Source organism: Anser anser (genome assembly GCF_964211835.1).
Source record: "Anser anser genome assembly, chromosome: W".
Lineage (NCBI taxonomy): Eukaryota > Metazoa > Chordata > Aves > Anseriformes > Anatidae > Anser > Anser anser.
The window spans coordinates 15,587,764-15,596,001 of NC_139731.1; the positions used below are offsets into that span (position 1 = coordinate 15,587,764).

The window sequence follows — 8,238 nt, forward strand, 5'->3', positions numbered from 1 at the left end:
TATCCATACCTCCTGCAAGAACATATTTTCACTTAGTGTCCTCAAGTGCCCCCGAACTTCTCTAATTTGGCACAAATAGGACAACCGAAGCAAAGAACCACAAAAAAAAAAAAATCAATGAATCAGCAAGAATCAGGTGTCACCAATAAGACATCTCAGTATTATTTACGATGTCCTTGGATTGCTGACCTTATCCATATTTATGGCTGTGGACAGCAAGGAAATAATTTTCATACAAATAGCTGTGAGTGAACAGTTCAGGATTTCCAAGCTGGCTGGAGGAAACCTTTCCAATTTAATAGGTATTTATTCATCACACTCACTAAACACGGACCAATCTCTAGCTTTGGTGAGCAAAGGAACAGAGAAATGTCATTTTTTTCCACCAAAACTTCTGGAGCCACCCTCTAGAGATTCCAGGTTCTTGTTGGTATCTGCCTTTAGGGAATGATGAGGAGAAGCTCACAGCAATTTTTTCTTTCCGTGAATCTTCCTTACGGTTATTTTTTCAAGGGGCCACGATTATTCCAGTGAATACCTAAGACAGGAAGAGGAGAGAGCTCTTTAATTGATATCCAAGGTGACCTTCAGGCAACTTGGCTGAGAAAATTCCACAGTAAGAAGATTCTTTTTCTGCTGAATCGGTTGAAAATGTGAGCGCTGCCCCAGAATTAAAGTCTGGGACGGTAAAGCAGATAGCATGCGTCATTAAGAAGCACAATATTCCCAGAAATGACATGTGCTAAAGACAATCAGAGCCAGAAAGTTGAACGAGCCATTTCACCAAGTTCTCCCTTTTATAAATCCAAATTTGAAACCGTGGTTCTGAAAGAATGAAGTTTTACGTTTTAATTATTTATTAAAGGAAGCGTGTAGGGCAGTTTAAAAAAAAAAATGTTTTAAGTTGAGATTTTCAAAATAATCCAGATATAAATTCTGATGGAATTCTGCGTATTTTCAGAGCCTAATTTTTAGGTTTCTTTGAAAATCTTTCTCTACAAATGTTATAGCTGGAATGAAGTTAAAATCAAACGTACATTGTTTTGCCAGTAGCAGAAAAGTCTGAAATCCTAATGGTGTCAGTCTTGTTCGGCTATAAGGATGTACCTTAATTCCCACACTTCAGTCATAGCAACCAAGGAATGAATCCAGGAGCCTTGGGGAAAATCTGGATTTGAGTAACACCCTTTCACCCCTGCAAAAAAATAAAATTAATAATAATTACATATATACATATATATATGGCTTTGAGCACATATACCACTTCTCATTGTGCAGAAATCCACTGACAAGCTCCAGTGCCTGGTCAAGACCTATCAAGTATTATCAGTTAAGAACTAAAATTGATCAGAATTTTCCAAAAACGTGCCCTGGAGCATTACGGTTTAAATCTGATGCCCAAATATTTTATCAAACAGAAGTGTGGCACTCCATCCCTTTGATGCATAGTATAACCTGATATGCTATTCATGAAAATTTTTCTTCTTGTTGAGAATCTAAAGTTAAATTATATAATATTATAATATATAATATATAATATTTTATATAATATTTTATGTTGGAAGGACGTCTGGAGATCACCTAGCGTCGGATCACACACTCCAAGCAGGGGCAACTTTAAAGTTAAATGGAGTTGCTTAGGGAAAACTGTTTTGAGCATGTCCAAGGATGGACAAAAAAAAAAAAAAAAAGGAAAGAAAATAAATTTTTATTTATAAAACCAGACATGGTTGCAACTTTCCACAGGAATAAAGGATGCAAGGACAATGGAAATAATTGGTAAATCCTCACATAGTAGGAAAATTATTAAATAAAACACTCAGAATGAGTCTCAGGCATGGGCCACGTCCAGTGCTTCAGCAGATGGCAGAAAAACGTGCGCTGTGATTTCCAGACTGCTCCTTCCTGCCCCCAGACCAAGGAATTGGTTGCACCCGCAGCAAGGAGGTAAATCAGCCCAGTCCTACCAGAGATGCTGATCCCTGGGGAGCTGCGGTGCATCCTGACTTGCCTGCTGGCTCTGGGCATGGCTGCTCTCCACTACATCCCAGGAAAACTCCCTTCCCTCCTCCTCCCTCCTCATTTTCCCCATTTCACAGGTCAAGGAAGGAAAAATACCAAGAGCTTTGAGACGGTTCAGGTGATGGAGAGGGAAAAATGGTCTTCGTAAGGGGCCCGAATAAAGGCAGGGTGCTTCAGTAATCGAGATACGCGACGAGGATGGCTCGAACGAGGATCCGGGAGGTGTTCTGCAGAAATAACTGGCAGGATCTGGACACGTCATGGATGTGAGGAGCTGTAGGTCACAAAGAAGATGCCAGGTTCCTGGCCTGACGAGCAATGCTGGGCTGCAAACAAGACTGAGAAAGGATAATGGTATTAATAACGCGAATAGTAATGGCCCCAGCTTTGGGATTTGGTTCAGGTGGCACTTTGCTGGGATGCTTCCAACCTTCTCTAGCCTTTTATTTATCACCTTTCCTTCCCCTTTGTCTTTGCATGTGCATACCGGTCAGCTGAAGCTCCAAATAGGCGGTTTCTTGTTATTTTGGAGCAGTTGAACAACCCAGCATGGTTTCAGCAGTTGTCATATCTTCATTAGTTAATTCTGCAAATAATATTTCCATAAAGTTTCAGATAATAGAGCACTTGTGGGGCTTTTCTCTGCATCATTTATCTTCATTTGTAGGTATCTGACAAGTCGAGCGGTTTTCAGTTGGTTTTAAATGATTTATAATATATGACTAAAGATGGCAAATGATTTTTATTAGTATGTGAGCCCATGTAAGGGGAAAAAATAAAATGGCAGCCTCCTAAGACACAATTAATCCATTTCGAATATCCTGGATATATTTATTTTTGACACGTAATGTGGGGTATGTACAGTGCCAGAGGAAGCACTCTCTGCTTTATTTACTTTCTAACTTGATATAATTCCTGTTCTTAGATATAAGAACATATGCAAACTGACATATAGAGCTAGTTTAATTAAAAGAAATTTAAAATGAAACGACAAAACTCTTGAACGTACACAAAAAGGAAATACGTTGCTAGCTGAGGGAAGAAAGCCTGGTTATTATAGAAGTGCACCACGTGCTTTTATAATTAAAACAGTCCCACGAAGGACTGAAAAGGGTAAATTACATAAATCTGACCCAAATCAGAACACCTCCATTTATAAGGTAGGAAATACCTTTCAGATCAGCTGAACACTAGGTAGCTCCAAAGCCCTTTGCTTTACTTGCAACATGAGAAGATATCCAGCATTTGTCTAAGATCCCATTTTCTCCTCTTTTACCTTAATTTCTTTTCTCCTGACATTTTGAAAGCTTCCTTTTTACTCCCCAAATATTCGCCTGCTCGGATAGTAAATTAAATGTGGCTAGCGCCCTTAATGTTTAGGTTATTGTACATATGATGTGTATTACACAGATACAGTATTTGTAGGGGGTTATATGCACAGATAAATAATGAAAATAGCTGTGATTTGTAAAAGAATATATCTATATACAAGTATATCTATATCTATATACAAATCCCAGCAAAATTCCAGACGCGGTGGCTTGGGCGCACTTTATTTGAACTAAATTTCTTTACCCGTCTCCAAACCACAATCGTAGCATTGAAAAAAAAATAAAATTTACAACATATTTACTCTGTTTACTTTCTAACCCATCATTTATACTGATTTCAGGGTTTTCCTGGGCTTGGACAAGGGAGATATGGTTACCTCTTCCCTTATCATTAGCTTCCAGGCAGCGGCAGTGTGTCTGCGAAGTTTTCAGCACTCGATCTACTTAGAGAAAAATTCGTTGGTGACGTTTTCTGGCCTGCGTTTTCTATACAGGTAGTCTCGGAACTGACGTGGTTCTTGCAAGCCTTAAATTCTGTAAATAAGGTGTTGAATACGAGATATTTATTTAAGAGAATCTCATAGACACACATGCACTCCAGGATACAGATAGATCCATTGCCACTGTAATTAAAATATGCACAGAGGAACCTTTCTAGTGATCTCGGAAAAAAAGCGTGTATTTCTTGAATATCGAGCTAGGAACAAAATTAACCTGACATTTGTATTTGACAAGTAAGTTAATGCTGCGCTAATCCCCTTCGGGACGCCGCAATTTTCACCTGTCAGAGATGTTTTAGCCCAAAGGGAGTAGCAGTCCCATCCCTTTCTGTTCTACTTGAGCTGGAGAAGAAAGAAAGAAAAAGAAAGAAAAGAAAAAAGGAAAAAAGGAATAAAAAAAAAAAGAAAAAGGAAAAAAAGGAAGAAAAAATGAAAAAAAAATAAAAAGAAGAAAAAAGAAACAAAAATAAAGAAGCCACATGTAACAGGCTGTAAGTCATTATGTTCTTACTATCCCTTGTTTTCCTAAACACATTTTGGGAGAAAAAGGGCTGTGGAAGGCTTTGCACGTCCCTGTGGATACCCTGGGAGGAGAAATATCTGCCTGTAGAGAAGGTGAAAGTCTGCGGCAGCTGCATCCTGCCAAGCAGCAGGCTGAGAAGTTTCCCTCTCCCAAACTAGGCAGGTGGGGGGCTGGGGTATTTTTATTATTTATTTTTTTTTTAACACAGATATAAATAAGTTTCGCTTGAGACTTAATTGTTAATTAGTCCACTTTAAAACCAGATATGTTAAATTCATTACGGCGCTAACCCAGTTTGAGATGCATTAGCATTCATCTTCCCTGCTTAATCACTCCAGTATTCATTTAAAATTCTCTCAGTAATCTAGTCTGCAAATTTTCAAGTTGATGGAAATGTCAAAAGCAAAAGGGAGAAACGTCTAATTAGCTGAGTACCTTGCTTGTTGCAATTTCTTGGCAAATAATAAGGGGACTTATGTAATGCTCGCTGCAAGAGGGTGCGGTATTTCATAGGAGCCTTTGAACGAAACAAAGAATAGCTCGTGATGACTGATTGTCTGGGCAATAGTGAGGAATAATAGAGAAATAGTAGAGAAATAGAAATAATAGACATTATTTCTGTCTATGGTACAGAAACGTAAAATCTGAGTGGTTCTAAGGTTCAAAAAAGGGAAAAAAAAGAAAAAAAAGGAAAAAAAATGACAGCTTTCCTATTTCAGATTCCTAAAAAAAACTTAAAAATTAAAGAAAAAAATAAAGAAAGCTTGAATTGACTAAAGTGAGATGAATTTTATTTATTTTTTAAAGGAGTGTTTTGTTTGTTTATATTAGGGCCCAAAGATTGTATACAAATTGGCTGTGGCAATACCTAGGTGAGGCTGCGTAACTTATTTCTGCATCTCGTCACCAGGTTCCTTCACTGTGGCTAGCTTTAAATGAACGTGTAAATTAAATCCGTCTTCGAGTGCCTAAGATCTTCAGGCAGGAAACGCTGGATTTGTTTGGGGAGGCACAAATTATATATAAGTACTAATCAGTGCTAGCCACTAATGAATTCTGCTTTTTTTTTCTCTCTCTCGTCGCCAGATGTTAGTCAAAGTCTAAAAGTTCCTTTATTTTCCTTGAATGCAATTACTAAGCAAACGTTTTGGAGAAAGAAAATTCACGACCTCATTAAAGAGGAGCCACGGCCCTTTGCCATTTCCATTTCTGTTCTGTTCTGGAATTGGGATGACTGCTGTTAAAATACCAAAATCCATCACGAGTTACACCACCAAAGAATGCAAGATGCTGCAGTTATTTCCTTCTCTTCATCAGAGAAGTGTCGAGATGGTTTCGACACCTGTGTATAGGATTTTTTATAGTGATATTGTGCACCAGGGTAACGTCAAATATCTACCAGCAGTGACATAACGCGGGCAAGGGTAGGAAAAAAAGTGTTATTTCACATCCTGACAAGCACAAAGAAGTTTGAAGAGCTGATTTCCCATTACAATCAGCTGGGTTCCTGTCCTAGGGAAAGGCTAAAGACTGAGTAAAAGATGTTGGAGTAGAAAATGATGAATAGAAAGAAAGTAAAAAAAGAGAACGGATGAAAAAAGGGTGAAGGGTAATGCAAAGCGAAGCAGGAAACATGGATCAGCCAGGAGATATCGGTGATTTTGGTTAGTGACCTTGAGATAGCTCACCTGGGACCTGTTTTTCAGAGACTGGAGGGAATCCCTTGACCTTCAGAGACGCTCAGAAAACCAGATTGCAGCCCAGAATTACCAGGCGCTTTTGTAAAGAGCTCCTTTGCTAGCCCAAAAAGTGCATCTGTGGGTGGAAAATGTTCTTCCATGCCCCATTTCCATTTCATCTCGATGGATCCCTTGAGCTGCCTCCTGCTTTTACAGTCCTTTCGTATCTCCTGGTTCCCCTTGTGTTATGATCTCAGTTTAGTACCTGAACTCGCCACGAAATCCATGAGGAAAATTCCCTGATGGCTTGGTGATCTCCTGCTGTGGTCGTAGGGTCTTAGTTTGAAACCTGTTAGTTTGAAACCTGTTAAGGATCCTGTGTACACCAAAGATATCATAGAAATGTAAAAGCAAACTTACAGACTGTGCTCCTTTGCTAGGGAAAAAGGAAAATAAATAAATGCATAAATAAATGCATAAATAAATGCATAAATAAATAAATAAATAAATAAAAGGTCCTTCAGTAGAACTTTGCTGAATTAAGTCGAGGGAACAGCTCTGGGAGTTTAAATTACAAGAGATTTTTGAACGAGGACAAGTTTTGTGGATATAAAACAAGGGCTAGTGACTTTAACAAAGTCTGAAAGCCTGCGACACACATCTGACCAGATCAACCCCATTCTGCTGCACTTACATGGCAATTCTTTGTGTATGATGGATTTATTATATTGAATAAAAATTCCATGACAGCTCTTAACATCTACTCCATTGATCTCTGCATCAAACAGCTCACTGTAAGACAAATTTAAATAATATTTTTTTTAATTAAAAAAAAAAAAAAGGTGAAAAGGTTTTTTATTGGAACAAAATTCCTTAAGAAATGTTCCATAAAAGCAAAAGAAGAACCAAGAAAGGGATGGCAATGTGCATGATAACAGCTTACAGTAAGAGAGGAAAAAGTAAGTAGTCATTTTCTGTTATAAGAAATAGACTTTTCAATTAATTTCTTCTTTAGAGAAAGCTAAATCATTCATGATATTTAAATAAATGCATCCAGTTTAGACACCGAAAGACCATCTCTGACATCCCACGTGTATTTATTCTTGTTTATTCCTATGGTAATAGTGTGACTGAAGATCTGCATCCCTGTTATTGCTGCTTACAGGAGGACTAAACCCAAGAAAAACAGGCTGTTGACTCTGAACTACTGATTAACGAGTGATAACAAAGCGTTATTACAATCTGTGTGAGTCTGAATGTCAGCTGGGAGGAAGAAAGGAAGAATCAGCTGGGAAAAATAACTAAGACGCAATGAAGAGTACACACATCTTTTTAAAAATGAAATAAAATTGAAATTGAAAGCAAAACATGGCTAAATCTAGAGGTCTAAAAAGGAGACAATGTGAGAGGAAACACAATATTTTTTAGGCTTTTTCTTAAAAGAACAGAAAATTGTGGTGTTAGCCCAGTGGTTTGATTTTTACCTTAAACACTCTCTCTATATCCTTTTGTGCCCTGAAATACTCTACTTCTCATACAAAAAGGTAGGGCAGCTTGCCAGAAAGTCGGGTTCAATCTCTTTGGAGAAGTCCTCAGCCGCAGCTCATGGGCTCCAGCCTTTCTTCTGCCTTGGCGTTACGTGGCAGCAGTTACAGAAAAAGCTTTAGGGCAGAGAAAATGTGAAATGCTTCCATTTGGGGCCGTAAACATTTTTCAGAACTGAAAAATAGACAAAATAGTAGGAGGTAATAGGACGGAATGCTTCGTAAATCCTTCAGGTCTACAGAAGAAAATCCCCACCTGCTGTCCCAAATCATTTCCATCGACGTCGGGGTGACTCCCTCAGTGTATGGCCATGAAGAATCCAGCCCGTAATGTTTAACCAACATTAAGCACGTTTAACCAACATGCTAAGGACCCGTTATGCTGAGCAGACTTATAAAATCTCACTGCAGGGGATTTAGTTTGTGTTACACTACTTGGTGGCACAGAAATCCTACAGAAAATGTTTGGATGAGTTTGAGGGTGAAAATGATCATTTTTCATTCTGACCCAGGTCCTTTCTACAAGGGAAAGAACAAAGCACAAAAAATGTTATATAGCACAAAAATATATATACTTTTTTCCTTTCCAAAAGGAAAACAAAATGTGAACATTATTCATTTCTTCCTGGTTTTTTTTTC

The 8,238-nt window shown here is 38.2% G+C and overlaps 1 long non-coding RNA gene across 2 annotated transcripts; it reads right to left on the minus strand.

Annotated features, from left to right (window-relative positions):
* Positions 1-310: 310 nt before the first annotated feature.
* Positions 311-4,508, minus strand: LOC310888592. Of its 2 annotated transcripts, XR_014575961.1 has the most exons (5): positions 3,731-4,508; positions 2,510-2,608; positions 2,119-2,360; positions 1,038-1,195; positions 311-538 (listed from the first exon to the last, which is right to left on the minus strand). It is a non-coding gene; the product is annotated as an uncharacterized lncRNA (long non-coding RNA). The 2 variants fall into 2 exon arrangements; XR_014575962.1 differs by having other exon boundaries at positions 2,119-2,608.
* Positions 4,509-8,238: the final 3,730 nt, after the last annotated feature.